Here is a 20,256-nt window from a genome sequence, read left to right on the forward strand (position 1 = left end):
AATTTCTGTCTTTATCACTTGGCTTTTTAAAAATTTCAAATTTGTATGTCACTTTTCCAACAACATTGAGCTTAAAGTGGCTCAAAACTATAACCAAGTTTTAATATAAATAGCATTTCCAACAATGTAACCGTATTTTTACACACACACACGAAAGGGGGGGGGGGGAGAAAACCACATAGTACCAGTAAAGCATGTCCTCTTTACATATTTACTTAAGCCTTGTAGAGAAGAGTTACATCAAACAATTACACTTTCAAACTCTGTTCACCATCATTTCCAAGGGGTTAGAGAAGTAGTTAAAGCTGGTGGAATCAAGTTGCTTAGCAACCTTTTAGCAACTGTTACAGAAAATGAGGAACAGGCTGTATGTCTCCTGTAATGCAACAGCCTGACATGCTGAATTAAGTGGCAGGCAACCTTTCTGATGCTACAATGGCAGTGTTCCACTGGAGAGAGAAGAGGCCTCCTTCCTGGGCAACTAGCAAAGAGCCCGAGAATAAAAGATCAGGGTCAGCACCAACACACACACCCTCCTGCTAGCTTGGCTGAAGTTGAAATGCAAGCAGCCAGCATTCGCTGCTTACCTAATAGCTCCTCTCTGGCTCAAGAGAGCTTTCACCCCCAGATTACTTCCCAACCTCTGCTTTTCTAGGCAGGGCCCAAGTGAGGTAAGGGAGAGGAATTTGCCAGGGGGGCCCAATCCAGGCTGCAACCCCACAAACATAAGGGGGAGAACTTAGGCTAAATTGTAGGTCATGCTTGATGATATTTATTGAAACCCATTTCCCTGTAAACTATGTAGGGTTTGCGAGAGCCAATCAGAGCAGTGTTAGGGCAAAACCTTCTGAACAGTGAGAGTTGATGACCCAGATTCTTCTCTAGTGGAGTAAAAGTAGGACCCAGAGCTTGAGAGACTTCCCTTTGTCACATGGCCTCTTGAGACCAATTCCTTGTGCATAGTAAGGGACACCTGGTGGGAAGGACAAAGAACCATAACTGTAGTACAAATTTGGGGGGGCGCTACACCCTATAAATTCATAAACGGTAGGATTTACTGTAGGCCAAGGTATAACTTCAGAAATGTATATTTATAATTAAAAAGTGTTATTTTATAATTAAAACAGAAGCATTTCCCCGCATTTATTGCAATTATATGTATGGGATGGGATTTTGATATAAAAGTGGGGGGGTGATTGTGTTACATGTTTTGTACTAGACCCTATCTATAAGTCAGCTGACTGAGACCTCTGTGTCAGCTGACCACTTCCTGAAACCCCTGATCCTCCTGTAGATTAACTAAAAATGACTGCATTTCCTGAAAACAATCGAACATTGACAGTGTTCCTTGGATATCCCTGCACAATTATGCTGCACATTATATGAATGAACAGCAGGTGAAAATACCACATGCATGAAAGCCCACAGGGATCAGGTGTATTATCTAATCACACCCCACAGAAACTATTATATTTGCACAATCACAGCCTTAGAGACTGGCTATTTATATTCAGCTACCAGACTCCTATCCAAGTGAACACATATTTCTCTAGGATCTCTATGGTAGGGAGATGTTGGAGAGATCGTTCCTATGCAGGAGCATTACTTGCTTTAAATTAACCCCCCCCCCCCCCCCGTGTTCCCCTTCTACTATGGTAGCAAGCTGTGATGGCAGGATAAGAGCAGCACCACTACAGGAAGGTTCAGCAAGAATCCTCCAACACCAAGATGTTCATAAGTAAAGAGCCCCTAGCAGGTTTACTATCTGACAGAAACAGTTAAAAGAAATACAGACTTGGCTTGAAGGGTATAGTCATTTGGCATCAGATTGGATCCAACAAGATGGTTACTGCAATGCAAACCCTATAATTTGGCAGCTTAACAGCAGACTCTTAAATTGGACAAAGATTATACTGTGATCTCCTCAGTTTGATGAACAGGAAATGCTGGGGGTTGAGCAGGGAGGTAGAAGTTGTTAACTCTCTTCAGTAATGTAGCATTTAAGGAGCTGCACCCCAACTGGTAGTAGAAAGTTACTATGGACTGCCTCTAAATGTCTGCTGTTTTAATAACAGTATTGCAGCCAAAGTACAGGTAACTTATGATTGGAGAAAAATTGAACCTAAACAAAGTGTTGCATATTCTCAAATTCTTCTTCACCATGGAGAATTCTACATTTTGCAGAGTCCTGTCCAATTTCCTGGCATTGAAAGGACGAAAAGCTACATATACCAGTGACCATCTGGCCACCCAAGAGAGATCCTTGCCCAGCTGCCCTATATAAGGACCTATTATGTAACAGGAAGATAAAGTGATGTGTACATATTTTAGATGTTACTGGATCTATATACTTATTACTACTAGACCTACATCACTAGGAAACAGGGGAAGAAATTTTAACTTTATTGATTTCAAATATAGTTTTAAAGCCAGGCTGGATTTCTGCAATATGCTTCCGCAAGAAGCTGCCTTTCAAACCATTCAGACTTCTGAGCTGGTTCAGAATGCCGCCACAAGGCTGCTCACAGGAACAACTGGGAATTAACAGATTTCACGAGCATCTAAAGACCATCACTGGCTACTAGTTTGTTTCTGAGGACAATTCAATTTGTCTTGACTACCTATAGTGAAGATCATCAGAGACCTTAGTGGAGCTGGTGACCAGTGACAGTGGGGACTTTATTGGTAATAGCACCTTTGCTGTAGAACTCCCGCCCCTTATCTACTCATCTTGTACCAAATTTTATTACCTTTAAGCTCCATGTAAACACAATTCTGTTTTCCTTAGCTTCTAGTGGTTTTAAACAGACCTTGAGGATTAAGCTGCTGCTGTGGGGAAAATTCTGCTGCCATATTTTTGTTTTAATGAAAAGAAGAATGTGAGTGTTTAAAGGAAATAAAATGCTTTGAGTGAAAGTTTTAAACACACATTTCAGTGCTTACATATATTTAGCATACATAAAAGTACTCAGAAAGCCCCCAGTTGCAACATTTGCAAGATGTCACTGCGGAAGATGTTGAGAAGGTTTGAGCCAACAGTCTTCTGACACAACTCTGAAAATCTATATTAAGATGTTAGAAAAGAATGCAGATTTCTGCCTAAATGTCTTTCAGCATAAATTTAGTAACAGTAGTGAGCATAATTCACTAAGCACAGCTCCTACTCAAACTTCAATGAAATAAGCTTGCACTGGAACAAAACTTGGACACAACCCATTTGTTTCAATTTACCAACTAAGTCATGCTCCAACTAGACTTATTGAAATTAATGCACTAGACTAACATCAACCAATAGATTTAAATAGCTGTACTCCAAGAATGACTTAGCTGGATGCAACCCAATGTACTTAAAGCTATACATTCATGTTTATAAATACAGAGGGGGAAAATGTCTTAATGAGATTTCCATTTCCTTACTGTTGTGCATAGAAGCACAATGAAATAGATGCGTGCCTATTAAAAGTCACTTTCAAACATGTTGTATCCTCCTTCATATTAAACATTATGAAGCAGAGGAGCATAGAGCCTGTTTTTATTTGCTACAGGGCTGGGTTTCTTTCTTAGAAGAGTATGTTTCAAAACAGTTTGTTTTCCAAAAGAAAAGGAAAAGTAAAGGAGAAGGGAAAACAGTACACAGTACCAGTTAGGCTTGTCTTCACAGCACCTTCTAAGTAGCAACAACCGTTTTAATGCTTTGAATCCAGCAGTGCACTTGGCAGGTGATTAAGGGAATGCCAACCTCAAAAATGAAAATACAAGCACAAATCTCTTGTGTTTCTCTTGCTAAGCTATTCATTTCCTAAGAGGGCATGTTGTTTAGGAAGTAATCCACAGGGAACCCACACAGCTTCAGGCCATTTCGGGATCCTCCCTTCCCAAAACATGAAATAGATGCATCAGACCCCACCTAAGAATGGCACTTATCCCATTTTTTTAGGCCGTTATTCACTGTTGCCCAAAGCAATGAACAATTCTAAACAGACAACAGTTACAGTATTTGTGTTTCCTTCCTCTCCAAGAGTATAAATGCCAACTTCCCATGGTGGATTCAGTCTTCTACTTCAAAGCAGAAGTGAGCTTAACAGAACAACAGACAAGGGTTTAAAGTAAAATGGAAGGTGAAATTGGATTACCCATGGAATAATTTTAGATTGTTAAAAACCTATTACCGGCTTCACAGTAGAAAGTAGTCATCTTTGACATGTTGCTTAAATGTCTTGTTGTCTTTCTAGGGACTGCTCGTCAACCTCTCTTTGACGCAAGCTCAATCCTGTCTAAGAGAAGAAGGTTCAAATGTTTTGCTTCCCCTTAGCCCCTTCTACCCTCTGTTTTGAAAATGAATTTTGGAAAAGCACTTTGCAAATACACAGGACATGACTTTTTGTCAGCTAGCACCATGAAAAAAATAGACAACTGGACTCAATCCATTTTAACATATGCATTAACTTCACTTTTTAAAGAAGAGATCATGGGCATGGAACATCCTAACACTGGTACAACAACAGCATTCAGGGATTAATATGGGGCAGACTCAGCAGAGCTGCATTTCCTCTTCCCCCTGCTTGGTGTACACACACAGACACATACACATCATGGAAAATGTGGGCACGCCACCCACATTCCCTTCCGCTTGGTGCAAACTTTGCATGCTCAGAGGTCAAATACACTTTTCTTTAACCAACCAGTATTTGTTGTTGTTTTTTCTGATGTCTTATTGATCTGTTTATTTTTGCTGTAATTTTTGTATGGTGTACACAACTTTTGTAACCAAGCTGTAGCTTATATATACACTTGCACAAGGTTGAGAGGGAGTGCTGATTACAGACCTGGCAGCTATGCACAGACCTCTACATCTTCATGTTGACTTGATGCCCTGTCAACATCACACACACACACACACACACACACACACACACACACACACTGGGTATTATGGCAATATCAGAATACCTTTAAATACTAGCTAATGGGAATCACAAGTGCAGTGAGTACTATTCTACTCAAATCCTGCTTTGTGGGCTTTCTATAGGCATCTATCTGACCACTGTGAAAACAGCATGTTGGACTAAATGGGTCTAAATGGACAAGGGCATTTGTCCAGCAGGGGACCACACCTGCAATGGAATGGATCACGCCTGAAATGGAAAACCTCCAAAAATATTTGCTTATCTTTCAACTTTAATACTTGCACTTTGCTGGGTTACTTTATTATCACAAACCAGCCTGCTTCAAAATAATGTTTGTGGGTTACTAAGCAACTGTTCCTAAGAATTCCTGTAATTGAAACTTAAAAGCCCAGTGCAACAATAACCAAACCTAAAACGTAATTAACACGTAGAGAGCAGAGTCATATTTAAAGAAAACACCTCAATAATCTATGGCTATAATAATAATAATTTATTATTTATACCCCGTCCATCTGGCTGGGTTTCCCCAGCCACTGTAGGTGGCTATAGAAAGAGGGACAAATCCAATTTCAATAATATTATTTTTTATTACAAAAGTACATGCATTGTCTCTTTTTTCAGGTTGTACAGTAAAGTCTTTTCTACAGATCAGTTACATTTGTTATGAGACATTAGTGTTGAGTACAGTATAAAGTTGGGGAAGAAGAGAGGTGAGAGGAGAGGTGGGGTGGTGAAATGTATTTTATATAGTGTACATGTGGGGTTTTGTGTCAGTGTCAGCTGGGTAGGCTCTGTTTCTATTCGCTTATTACATTTCTTGGGAGTGAGAGGGATTTGGGGAGCCCAGCGTGTGGTTGACTGTCTGTGGGGTTTGTTTGCATTTGTGAGGAGGGGGCTTGTTGGGCCAAGTAAGCCAGATTGATTTGTATGCCATTGGTGGACAAATACAATTTTATAGTGACATGGTACCCTTTTATCACATACTCAATGGAACATCAATTACAGTGGCATCTACCAGACACACATCTGAAACTTTGGAATAATATTTTCCCATAGGAATCTATGGTTTTTAGGGGAAGGTGTGGGCAGGGGAAACAGTTTATTAAAGGGGGTTCTTTCTCAAAAACTGATTTACATTTTTAAAAATTGTGGTTGTTTTTACATTTGTCAAATTAGGGTCGTTAAAGAGAGGATGTTATACTTTTAAGTGCTAACTTCATTTCGCTTTCCTCCTCCAAACAAACTATGAGCAGTTAGCCAAAAACAAACCTTGCATCATAGTTTATTTGGAGAAAGGCAAGCTATGAGCTGGGCTCAGACATGCAGCATGGCAGCAGTAGGAGCAGGGGAGAAGCAAATGGGCCAAAGTGCACCAGAATGCTTGCTCATTCAAGCTATGCCTTAGTTTGACTCAACATTATGCATCAGCCAAGTCTACGACAGACTAAGCTGTAGAAGTAGATGCCTCCTGATCTACTTCCCTCTAATGTTGTCAACATATAGCTAAGGACATGTTTATACAGTAGGTACCAGTAATTGCTTCACTGAATTCTGATGAGTTTTTAGTATGTGATATCATATTGTGCTTTTACTATTTTTTGTTGGGAGCTTCCCAGAGTGGCTTGGGTCACTTAATGTGTACTGCTAAGTAGATTGGCCACCATATTGATAGGATTAGAACTGGATATTGTTAATTTACCTGTTGATATATTTAACATTCATGAAGTATAGCTGTTGAACTGTCAATGCTTTCACTGTAGTGTTTTATGGCTATTGTGCTATTACTGTATTTACCGGTAAATCACATATTTTTCCATGAATTGTTTCAAGGACAATGCATTTGTGGAAAATCCAGTGTATAAATAAACTGACTGTGGCTGTTGCTGTAGAAGCTGCTTCTGGGAGCTAGAGCAAATGCAATGAATAAAAGATACAAATGAAAACAGAGAAACAAACTGCTTCTACTCAAGTGGTAATATAAAAAAGATACACTGTGTTCCTGAACTCGAATGGAGTTTGTGCATATGGCAATGGTAATCTCCTGAGAATTCCAGGACAGATGTCATTTGCAAATGGGTAGAATAACGTGGCAGCAGCTCACTGGTAGATGGCCAGGACTTTAACTGTTGGGTGAGTTATCAGGTACCATTCTTCAGTCAGAAGGTTGGGAACCACAACTGCAGCATGAGCTAAGTCACTCCAACAGCACACCAACAACTGTCTTGTCCATTTTGCCCAAACTGCCTGTCTTTTCAGTCTGTTATATGGCAGTAGCAACCAGACTTGTGCAGAGGGGTGGGGGCAGCCAGGTATACTTGCCCTGGGCCTCAGAGGACTAAGTTGGCCAGGGTGGGGGGCACCAGGGACCGCTGCTTTTCTGTTTGTGTTTATAACTTTTCTCTAACAAGACTCCCGCCCTGGGCCTCAGACAAGCTCTGTGTGGGCCTGCTACCAACTATGACTTTTGCTTTGGGGGAAGGCAGATAATTTAGTTTTCTAATTAGAAAAGGGCAATACATGAGACTGAAGAGCACCTAATTGGCAGCAAAGCTTACAGTGTTGATTTAGGAAAAGAAGCTGGGTTATGCGAAGGGTCCAAAAGGTAGCTGGAATGTACTTCATTACTCTTTATCTCAGGATTTTGTATTTATCTGTGTTTTCCCTCTCTTAATACAAATAATAATGCCACAAAGCCTCCAAATTATTCTAGTTAAGATTCAACATTCCATTGCTAGACAAAGACCAGCCAAAATATCTATTTTCACCTGCTGTTTCTCTTACGGTCAATTTATTTATTTATTTTAATCATAATTTATTTTTATACACATGAACGCAGATTGTTATGAGGACTGTGTATACTTTGACAATACGCACTTAGGAGTGCATAATACCCAGCAAATAAGTGAACAAATAAATATATAAAGGCCAGGATGCAAAGGTCTACATAAAGTTAAAGGCTTTCTGGTCTCTGCTCCTTCTAATGGGTAGCTCTCTATCCCTCCCAAAATCCTAGGACTGTCGAGAGGAACATTCCATGAGGCACAAGGAGCTTCCACTGAAAGACGAAAAATTTGCCAGCAGCCCCTCTTTGAATCCAGGCCAAAGTCTTATGTGCTGCATCAAGAATTCTCACTTCAGTACTTTTTCATAAAAAAGCTTTTATATGAAATATTGAAACAAGTATTTTTAAAGAAAGGCACCAGCTATCTTCTCATTAACTCTTCACCAAAATTCACTCCCAGCTCAGCCTCTATACATGCTAGGGAGGGAAAAAAGCATTAAGCGTATGCATGCCTGTGTCTTGTAAAATTTTATTAGCAATAATCCTATTAATAGATGCTCTTCTTGGCACAGGTTCACATTTAACTATTTCATTTTCTTATCTTTCAAATATAAAACAGCCAGAGTTTGCACATTATGTGGCAACTTGTCTCTTGAGTTTCGAATGGGCAAGGCATAGCTTTATTTCCCTAAACTGAAGGTTTTTAAGTCAACTTTTCCCCCATGTACAAAAGGAGAGAAAATCCTCATATTCCTATTTACAGTCCTCAAAAATTGGCAGAAACGGGTCTATGCACATCCAGTTCGCCCTTGTTCTAACACTTACATTTCCAATGTTTTTTTCTGCTTTCAAAAAATAGAATAATTGTAGCCTTAAAATTTCATTCCAGACAAGTGTTAAGTCTGTGTTTATTTTGCTAAGTTGGCATCAAACCAGTGCAGCTATGTGGAAAATGTGGTCACACCGAAAGCTTTGGGACATAAAAGCTTATACTCAAATATTCTCCTTATCAAGTGAAAAATTGAAAAAAATCTTGGCAACCATTAAAAAAAGAACAGGAATTTGTTTGTTTAAGAAGATGAGCTTCAGCTTTGACTACACACTAACATTAAACAAGCAATTAATACTGTTGACTATGCCTTTCCTTTAACACAGGAGAGGAGGGCCTTTTTCAGCCCAAGGGCCACACTGCTTTCTCATCAACTTTCAGGGGCCACTGAATGCCAATGGTGGGTGGGGCCAGAAGCTAAAGTGGGTGGGGCAACTAATGTTAATTTTACCTTTCTGAAATCGTCTAGTTTCTACAAACACATGCACACAGATACACCTCCATATCCTCTATCCAGGCAAGCAAGAGTTCAAGGACACATGAAAGAACCTTCAAATAGCCTTCGCTGCGCTCTTTTTGGCACCTCCTCAATTTCGTTCAGGCCAGTGTACCCAGACACATAGATGCTGACAAGTTTCAACATTTTACTGTTAAAGAGGACCATGAAAGAGGACCATGCAGGGAGGCCTGGAGAGTGACATTTGCTCCCACACCCAAAGTTATCCCTCCCCCACCGATTTAACACATGCTCTGAAGAGTTAGCATTATTTTCTATTAAAAGTTTTGCGACAACTGAGTGGTGGATTGATACATTGGCAAAAATCAGAGAGGTCAATTGATAACCCTTCTGTGGTATTTCTTACTAATTTCTTATGCTTGTGACTTCAAATGGAAGAGAGAATGTCTGATGCTCCTTTGCAATTCTTGAGTTTGATCTACATTACAGTAAAAGCCTTTTGAATTGTGCAGACCCTTCACTGGACAACATAGCAGATGGTTCTCCCTTTACAACCGCAAACAGGGATGCATCTGTTACTCTTTGGCACAGGTGGGCAGTCCACATGGCCCTTGGCCTAATTTTATGTGGCCCTCGGCCTAATTTCAAAAGCCCTCTTCAAGCAATTAATTCGGAGCTTCTAGCAAGAGCAATCAGACTTATCCCCCAGCAGACTCCTGGGTAGAGAGCAAGGGAAAGAAAGGGACAGTGGCTGCACACACTTTTTGCTCTGCCCCTTCCCCACCCCCAAACTGGCTTCAGCACCACCCATGCACACAGTCAGCTTGTGGACCCTGACGCATTGCCCCCTGCGGCAGAAATAAAAAGTTGTCCATCCTTAATCTAGGTCATTTGGAAGGAGTGCAGTAAACAACGGAGGAAGTTCCTTTTCTTTCATTAATTTGTGGGATCAAGCCGAGCCCTTACGCCACTGGAAAACCAAAGGGCTATTTCAGGCCTGTCGTTCAAGTCCTGTTTTGCTGAAACAAGTTGCCAGTAAGAGCCAGAACTACATACAACTACCACCTTGCATGCTAGACTAGTTGCACCTCTTCTTTCCTGAAAGTAAAAAACAAACAAACCTAGAGCAGCACTTGCCTACAGATAGTGAGAAGTTTTGCCCTAAATAGCCAGTATTTAGCCTTTCAGTTGAATAAACATTAGCAAACACCCCTACTAGCATTATGGCATACCTATGTCAAACCTTGCATAGCAGTGATGAATTTGAAAGCTTTTGAAGAATGAAATACTATTGATAGCTGGACAGAACTGAATCTTAACCATGGAGGAGCGCTTCAGAGACCACAGTGTTGTCCACACTAAAAGCCAGCTGAAACAGGAAGATAAGAAAACCATGTTGGATTTGAACCAAGGAGAATGTAGACTGAAATCACAGTTGGCATGGAGGTGGGGCAGTGGGGCAACTATTCCAGATCTCACCCAAGGAAGAGTACCATATAGGAGCGTAAGCAGCTGCCTTATACCAGTCAAACCATTGGTCCATCTAGATCAGCGTTGTCTACACTGACGGGCAGCAGCTATGCAGAGAGGATGTCTGTCCCAGTTCTTACCTGGAAACACCATCTGAATGCACAGAAGCTATGACCCTTCTCACATCAACACTGACTCACAGTACTATATTTCACTGTTTTAATATTGAGGCATTCATTCATTCATTGTTTACTGCTCTTATTTGTCCTGTAAAAAGTCAACAATGTGCCACTACTGCTTTCTCCTCCCACTCCCTTATATCCCAAGGAAAACTAATAGCTTCAGTTAACTGCACTAGAAAGTGGGACACTGAAGTAAAGTATCACAGCCAATGAGAGCTCAACCATTTAAACTCTATATTTGATGTTTATATATCACATTATACATCACATTGATGAAATGTGAAAAGGCTGCAGTTAAACCAACTTTTACTCAGGGTAGGCCCACTGAAATTAATACACATGAATCACTTAGGTGCATTAATATTAATGGATGTACTCTGAGTGAAAGTTAGTTGAACAGATTGAAGGGATTGCTCAGTCAGTAAAGTATGAGACTTTTAATCTCAGGGTTGTGAGTTTGAGCCCCATGTTGGGCAAAAGATTCTAGGAGGTTGGACTAGATGACCCTCATGATCCTTTCCAACTCACTGATTCTATGATCTATGAATAAAACCCTAAGATGTTGTATCCAATACTAGTCATGCACAGAATAGACCCACTGAAATTAATAGATTACTCTCAATAGGTCTACTTAATTGGATATAACCTTTACCTCAGAGGGAGTAAAAAGCACTTCTGAGGGACATATAACACTGTTTATTTGTTCATTCATTCATTCAAGTAAGTATCTTGGTAAGAAACTACAAAGAAAAACAACTCATATGTTAAAATGACAGATCTGTATGAAAATGTTTGTAAAGTACTGTGTCATCCAATGTAGAGTTGCTACCAAACTGCCTCCTGGCATGCAGGTTACATAACCAACTATTATAAACTCCCCCTGCATTCCAAGACTCACAACCCTCACCTAAAGTCCCACCAGTCTCCATAAAAGTACTCTTTTATTTTAAATTCCTGAGAGATAGCAATGTCAGTCTGCTGAGGCAAAAATGATTAAGACCCCTGTGGCTAAACACATCTCTGCAGCAGGAAAATTTATAGGCAAGAGCCCACTTTGTCATATGCATAAGAAAGCCAATGCCACAATAAATATATTTTAAGGTCCCAAGGGACGTGCTTATTTCAGCGCTTAGGATATTTTATGTCCCTTGTTTCAAGGAATTGTATTACTGGTTGATCTTCACTTCTCTACCTTTTTTTCTATTCCAGGTATTTAAGAGCTCAGCACTACTTCTGAAAAGATCATGGCCATCTTGAAGAGAAATCTGCCAGCACCAAGGTTGGCTGTCTCTAAGCAGAACAGATCTAAAACACAGAGGTTTTTAAGTTGGTGCGTTTCACGCTGATGGAAGCAAGCTTCCAGCCTGGGGAAATGGATACAACCATGTCTTTGTTGTATCTATTTTCCCAGGCCTTCTTTCATCAGCAGATGTAGTTCAACCATCGAATAAACCAACACCCATACTGAGTCATGCCACACTTCTGACTTCTGAGGCTGAAACCTGCACACATGTACCTGGACTTAATCCCTATTCAATATAATGGAAATAACTTCCAAATAAACATTAATTTATTTTTTATTTTTAAAAACTTTCAAAAGACTTGCTTTTCCTAAGATGAGCATCCAATGTGGCTTGAAGTCTGTATTCACCAATTCTTCATGTGCCAGTTTCCCAACTCCTGCCTCCACATAGTAAAAATGTTAAAAGGCATTTCTATCACTGCATCTTACTAAAATTCTGTCTCATGTGGGGGTATCAGGTAACAAAACGTAGCCTTGACCTGGAAAGGGAAAAAATGGTTTGCTGCAGGCTCAAGTAGAAGCAGAGACAGCAGTTTACCGCAGCACCTTAATCACGTAGTGAATCATAGGAGCTGGCTTCCAACACAATATTCATTGCATCCAGTCAGATCCCCAAGGATCCTAACGTTTTTAAAGCACATTGTAAACTCTTTTGCTTGTAGTGATGAAAAGATAAAGCCTTTAGGAGGCAATCTCTCGGATAACAGAAGCATTCTGGGAGAGGTCTATAGCAAATTGAGATATTTCCCTAGCCTACCTACTAACCAGAAATATCTCGTGGTCATGACTCCTGTTTCCCTTTCTCGTCTACGGCTGCACTGCTTTGCTATATGTAAAGTAAATGTGCAGAGGTATAACCCTATCAGTCATTGACTGACCTGCCCTAATTTTATCAAGGTATGAGGTGAGCAGAAGATGTATGGCAGTCATTTATGAGCTACTCAGCTACTACAGAGAAGGAAAAGGCAGACAGAAGGCCCTAAGGAAAAAGAATAGATGCAGCATGAGTCTTCTAGGCCAGACTTGTCTAAAACATCCATCATCCCCAGCCATTGGCCCAGCTGGCTGGAGCTGATGGGAGTTGGGCTCCAAAACCTCTGGAGGGCATGAAGTTGGGGAAAGGAGGTCTTGAAAATTGGGAGCTGCAGTCAAAGAAGGCAGATGGCCAAAGGCAGTAAAGGAAGTGAGAGGGAGAGTTCTCCAAAGCAGAGCAGATGCTGGTGAGAGAATGAAATTTGGGGCAGAGAACAAAGACAAAAAGGTACCAATAAGCAGAAACTGCAGAGGCCACTCAAAATACTCATCCAAATCTCCTAGTTTAAACTAGTGCTGTGCACTGGATTCAGCAGAAGCCCGAACCAAACCAGTGCAATTTGGGCGGAACTGGGCTTCAGACAAATCAGGCTGAGGCTGTCAGAAGGTGTGGCAGTTGAGCAACAGCAGGGAAGAAAACAAGGCAGGCAGTCTCAGCAAGCCTGTATGTGAAAAGGGCTTTCAAATAGCCCACACTGTGCTCTGGCTGCGTGTGGGGAACAGCCAAACTTAGCAGGGTTAAACCCTCCACTCACCGTGTTCCCTTCTGGGAACACACTGGCAAAGCAGCCCCTAGCCGAATTGCACCCTCCATGGGCTTAATCCTGTTGGCTGCTGTGTGGGTTAGGTGGAGGAGGAATGAGCTGTAGCTTCTCCTTACCCCACCCCCAACTACAGGTTTATTCAGAGTTTTATAAGCTCTGATTAAACATGAAGGTATCAGAAGGAGGTGGTAGGAAAGGCTGGCTCCCAAATCAATGTGGGGCTTGAATCTGGGTTGAGCTGACCTGAGATCAGCCTGCTAATCTGAAATTGCAGGCTGGACCCTGGATCAGATGGGGTGCAGCATGCACAATGCTAGTTTAAACAACTCAAAACAGACTAGGTAGCCCCTTAAGTAGATGGATCTTCACTTGAAACTCCAACAGCACCAGATCAAATTTTTTATATACTGTATGTATATTCTGGTGCTACTGAACTGGCAGGGTATGACCTACATGGCTGTAGCCATAGGCACCACATTTGTGCAACTGCTATCCTCTAATAACAGGAAAGGCTTCTTAAAAGATTACATTGCTGCAGAGCAAGTACAAAGAGATCGTCTCCCTGCCCAAACCAGAATTTCTGCATGCCAGCATTCAACGTTCATCATTTTGCTGCCATCCCTTTCAACTCAGGCAGGCTTGAAAAGCACTTTTCATTACCATGCTTTAGTAAACAGGTCTTTTTTGCTTCTGCTGCTTTGCAGGCCTCCCCAAAACAACTTCACCATTTGAGTTTGCAGCTCCACTTACTTTTGTCCTTAAGCTCCAGTTATCCAAACCACAAACCCAGAGGTAGTACTCTTTCATTCACACAGACACACAGAGTAGCATTTACCCTGTTTATTCTCTTCTGTGGAAGAGAAAAGAGAAATTTCTGAGGAGGAATGGGGGCAGACATGGGTTTTCATCCACTCCAAGCATTCAATGCTTATTGCTTCCCTCAAAGAATCCTGGGAACCAGTGGCGTAGCGTGGGGGGTGCGGGGGGGCTGGCCGCACCGGGCGCAACATCTGGGGGTTAGGGTTAGGGGGTGCAAATCCACAGGTTAGGGGGCGCAAATTACTTGCCTTGCCCCGGGTGCTGACAACCCACACTACGCCACTGCTGGGAACTTTAGTTTGTTAATGATACTGGGAATTATAGCTCTGTGAGGTGTGAACTACGGTTCCCAGGATTCTTTGCGGGGAGAGCCACATGTATGATACGGATGCGACCATGAACAATGGAGAAGGGGGAAAGAACTGAAGAGAGAATAAAAAATATATGGAAAGAAAATGGAGAGAGAAGGAAAACTGGAAAGACTGGCAGATAACGTAGCAAATACCTAAAGCTGAGATAACAAATCACTTGCCCAGAAGCTTTGCCATAGAGGCTGAGAATACTATCCAAGATTATGTCACACTCATGGTATTTAGGGGCGCATTTCATTCACCCAACCATAGCCACTAACTTGCCTCACTACCATTCTTGTCCATTTTGATTGATCCAGAATATGGCTGTGTACAACCCATAAAGTTTTGTGTTCTTATGATCACAAGGACAAAACCTATGAAAATGCCTGTCCCGAGATATTTTCACCAGCAGATAAACCATTTCCCCTCATCTGAAGAATGGTAAGTGGAAACTCCTTTTTGTCATTAATCAAAATCAGCCCAGCTCCTCCTAGAGAACTTTCTTACTCCAACAGGATTTTCAGAACTGACTGCTTTTAATGAAAGGTCTGGTGTCATGCTTTTTTTTACAGTAAATATTTTTAGGTTTTTAATAGATTGTGTGTGTGTGTGTGTGTGTGTGTGTGTGTGTAGAATTATATTAATGTTTAATTGGATTTTTTATGATTGGAGGTTTCCCCCCCCCCCTAAGTTTTTAGCTGTTCTTGTTATATCTGTAAGCAGCTTTAATTCCCCATCAGGGAAAAAGACATGGTATAAATAAATTAATAAATAATAATAATAATAATAATAATAATAACAATTTATCATTAATTTATTCTGAATATTTTTAACTTGAAAGGCCTCATCATACAACTATCCCCAGATTTCAATGTGTTACTAGAAACAAACCTTTTGAATGATATTGGGTGATATCAAAAGTCAAATTTAGCCTATGGCGGCATGTAAGTGCCTATCATGAGCTTAACACAAGTAGAGGCAGCTGTGGAAGTTTGCATGTTCTTCTTGCAGCTGCTGTAAGAAGTGATGCTGGTGTGAAGAAGCCCTTCACCAGTTTCTTCTTCCCTTCCTTTTTCTGAACACCTGCTAGAATCCAGCATCAAGACAGGTTCTTAATTAGTACACTCTGTTTCCAAGGCCACGCTCACAAATTTCCTGCTTTTGCACCAAGGCATTGCACCATTAAAGATGTTCAGATGTTGATATTTAAGCATTTTGAAACACAGCACACCTTTTTCTAATGTAATTGAGACAAAGCCCCCAGGAGAAAAGCTCTGAGTGCTGTGGTTAAGATAGCAACTGATGAGCAGTAATGCAAATCTTATGATCTCATCAACTCACTGGAATAGGAAAATGCACATCTCATGGGCAATGCATTTTTATAGTCCCATTTCATATTCAAAATGGGAATTTTCTAAGTTACACATACCAGCCATATGCACAGCTAAAATCTATTTTAAAAATCCAATAGAAAAAGAAAAAATAAGAAATATAACATGTCTTTTGCAAAAGTATTTTAAGAGTAAAAAGACACCTGACAACCGGGTTAAAAAGTATAAGAAATCAGATCAAAGTGTACACTATTAAATAAATTCATTGCCAACACTAATAATTCCATTGGAATAATGGAGATATGTATTTTGAACATTAAGATCAACTATTTGGCCTTCAACTCATTAAAGCGATTATAGTACAATTTTAGGGTAAGTTAAAGGACCCCTGGACAGTTAAGTCCAGTCAAAGGTGACAATGGGGTTGCGGCGCTCATCTCGCTTTCAGGTCAAGGGAGCCGGCGTTTGTCCACAGACAGTTTTCCAGGTCAAGTGGCCAGCATAACTAAACCGTTTCTACCACAACAGAACACCGTAACGGAAGCCAGAGCACATGGAAGCGCCATTTACCTTCACATTGCAGCAGTAACTATTTATCTACTTGCACTGGTGTGCTTTAACTGCTAGGTTGGCAGGAGCTGGGACAGAGCAATGGGAGCTCACCCCGTCACAGGGATTCAACCTTCTGATTGGCAAGCCCAAGAGGTTCAGTGGTTTAAATCACAGTGCCATCTGCACCCCTACTTTTACCTTTACTTTTAGGTTATAAATCAGTCTACTCCAGCCTGGAAGCCACCTAATATTTTGAACTACAACCCCCATCACCCCTGACTATGGATCATGTCAGCTAGATTGTGTAGCTACAACAATGAAGGGCATCAGGTTGGGGAAGTCTGGTGCAAAAATTCTTTGCACACCTAAAGAGACACTTATATTTGTTTGTATTTATTATATTTTTACTGGAGAACAGTTCAGTTGCCAAATGCATTCAGCCTTCATTTCCAGCATTCCGACTGCATACTAAACTCAACAGTAACGTAAGTTTCCTACTAACACTAAAAGGATCAAGCTTTTTTTTTTTAAAGCATTACTGTAAAGAGCAGCTTGATGTTGTTTGGGCAACTGCATGAAAAAGCAAACAGGTAAATAAATCACAAGCTGGAATGGCAAGTCTCCTTTTCCAGTGATTAAAAGAAAGCCCTGTTTCCTCTCAGGCAAGAACTCATCATGCATACAAACTAGAAAACTCACTTAAACCTTTTTAAATCCCATTTGCTCCAAAAGGAGGGATAGGAGTGCACAACTTTGATTGTGTTTGTGCCCATTCTTATTTGAAATTCATTTAAGAGTAGTCTTAGATATCAGGCATCATGAGAAGGCAATTTGAAATAAATCATTTTATACTGATGCTATTTGGAGGGGGAAAGTCATTCTACTGCAGCTAACATGGCCAATGATCATGGATGATAGCAGGTATGGTGCAAAAAGCAGCTGCTGGGCCACAGGTTTCCTATCTGTGCACTAGTATAAGACTAATTACCCAATAATTCGGTGTTCTGAAGGGAGGAACTCTCAGGGCATGGAACCAAGTACAAACATGTGTCTGATTTTATTTATTTCTAATATTTATATTCTACCTTTCAAGGCACTATACACATATATCCACAATACAATAATTAAAACTTTGTTAACATTACAACAATAAGACAGCAGCAACTGGAACAGTACAAAGCAGAGCATACTAAAAATAGTTTGAATTTTGTTGACAAGCATGAATTCGCCATCATAAAATGTCCTGAACAAACATGGTAAAATAGGACTTTTTATTTAAAAAAAAACATATCTGCTGGATTGTTGGACTAAGACCTGGGACACAAGGCTTAGGGTTCAAATTTCCACCTGGCCATGAGGCTCATTGGATGACCTTAGGCCACTCACAACCTCTTGCCTACCTTGTTGTGGGATTAAATAAGGAGTGGGAACCATGTACTCAGCACTGAGCTCCTTGGAGGAAACGATGAGATATAAATGCAATAAACAAACAAACAATATATAAAATTGGCATAGCAGAAATGGTAAAGTCAGTGGAAATGGTCAGGTAAAACTAGCAAGGAGACATGCTGGATGTCCTGGGCAAATAAACTGAGATCTTTACTGGTGCAAAAGAGCACCAGGTTCAGTGACAGGCAAGTGTCTCTTGCAAGGACATTCCACATCCTCCTTTCTGGCCACTCAACTCCACCACCAATATTCAGAAAGCAAGGAGGCTTGGGAAACAATTACAGCCTGTGGGCAGACTCCTCTGGGGGGAAAGCACATGATCTAAATTATCTAAATTATCAGGTCCCAAGTTGTTTATGGCTTTAAAGAGATAAACATCAGAACTGTGCCCATAAGTGGGACAACAGTCTGTGTAGTTTAAGAACTGGTAATATGTTTTCCATATAGCTGGCCCCAGTTAGTAGACTAGCAATTGAACTAAATTAAGTATTTGAGAAATCTTCAGGTTACTGTCACAGTCACACCAATGCTCTGGCAGTAACCAAAGCATTGGAAACATTGGCCATAAGAACATAAGATGAGCCTGCTGGATCAGACCAGTGACCTATCTAGTGAAGCATCTTGTTCTCCCAGTGGCCAACCAGATGCCAAAATCCACAAGCAGGATCTAAGCACAAGAGCACTCTCCCCTCCTATGGTTTCCAGCAACCAGCATTCAGAAGCATTACTGCCTCCAGCCAAGGAGGAAGGGCATAGCCATTATGTCTAGTGGCCATCAATAGGCTAGGATCTCTTTGTCCAAGAGTAGCAACAGCCAGCACACCAGCCTTAGTTGGTAGAAAGTACTGTGCGCCACAGATGCAATTTGGGCATCCAGTATCAAAGCTGAATCTAGCAGCATCCCCAAGTTGCAAATCTGATCCTTCAAGGGAAGTGCAAACAGTGGCATAGCGTGGGTTGTCAGCACCCGGGGCAAGGCAAGTAATTTGCGCCCCCTAACCCGTGGATTTGCGCCCCCTAACCTGTGGATTTGCACCCCCTAACCCTAACCCCCAGATGGTGCGCCCGGTGCAGCCGGCCCCCCCTGCACCCCCCACGCTACGCCACTGAGTGCAAACCTGTGCAGAACAGGTAGGCCACCAGCACTTCCTTGGTGAGACAAACTACACAGCTGCAGTACATGCCCCACTGTGCAAAGAGGAATTCACAATAAAATAGAAATCTGCTATAACCGAGATATTGCCACTACCAAGCATGAACGACATGTTCAAGCATCCGATACCGAGGGATGAGCTGCAATAAAGCTACATAATTGAAATGGATGACAAGTTCCCAGCAGGCATATGAGCTCTGAAAAAGTGACCACAATATCTGTATACTGCTTTTTTATATTTATTTCCTCAAACAATAATACTTTTTTTAAAAATCTGACCCCCAATGTCATTTTTACTTCAAAAAACTCATCATCATTCACAGGTAGACCAATAAAATGCTTTAGCCCACCACAGCTGAGATAGAGAACCTGCAGCCTGCCAGATGTTATAAGACTCCAGCTCTCATCAGCTTCGGCCAGCAAAGCCAATGGTCAGGGGTGATGGGAGTTGTAGTCCAGCAACATCCAGAGGGTCACAGTTTCCCCATCCCTGCACTAAAGCCTCAAAATCAATAGATGGAAATTAAGGTGCACTATGAAATTCGGTTTTTACAACCACAACAAACTGTAAACATCACAAAGTCAAATAAAAAAATAATGGAAAGAAATCCTCATTATAAAAACACAATTAACAATGAAACAAGACAGCGTCTTCAGCAGCAGAATAAAATATTACACAGGAAAATCAACTACAAAAATACAATGAAAATTCCACATTGTTCATCTACTAGTACCGTAGCCCATAACATGTGGAAAGAAATGTTGCTCATTTTCAAGTACACAGGGAACCAGAACCAAATGAAGCTTCCCACAATATATACTCAAGTGTTTCCCTCTCTCACAGCACAAAGTAGACCAAAAGTACACATAGTGACTCCACTATAATTTCATAGGTTTGGATCCAAAGAACCATAAGCAGAATGAAACAAATATTATTCCTGCCCTTCAGTGAAAAGGGACAATACAAATTGTGGTTTATAAACTGTAGTGGGCCATAAAAAGAATGTGTTTGTGTAAAATGAGGGACTCCTTTGGATTTGGGGTCACTTTTTCCAAAATAACCCTTCCATGGGTTAAACCCAATGTGCTTTT

At 41.0% G+C, this 20,256-nt stretch overlaps 1 protein-coding gene across 4 annotated transcripts in view; it reads right to left on the bottom strand.

Annotated features, from left to right (window-relative positions):
- NEBL (nebulette) overlaps positions 1-20,256 on the bottom strand; it is a 173,478-nt gene that overhangs the window by 107,926 nt on the left and 45,296 nt on the right. The window lies entirely within an intron of this gene.

The sequence above is a fragment of the Podarcis tiliguerta genome (assembly GCF_965153285.1).
Source record: "Podarcis tiliguerta genome assembly, chromosome: 12".
In the NCBI taxonomy this organism is placed as follows: Eukaryota; Metazoa; Chordata; class Lepidosauria; order Squamata; family Lacertidae; genus Podarcis; species Podarcis tiliguerta.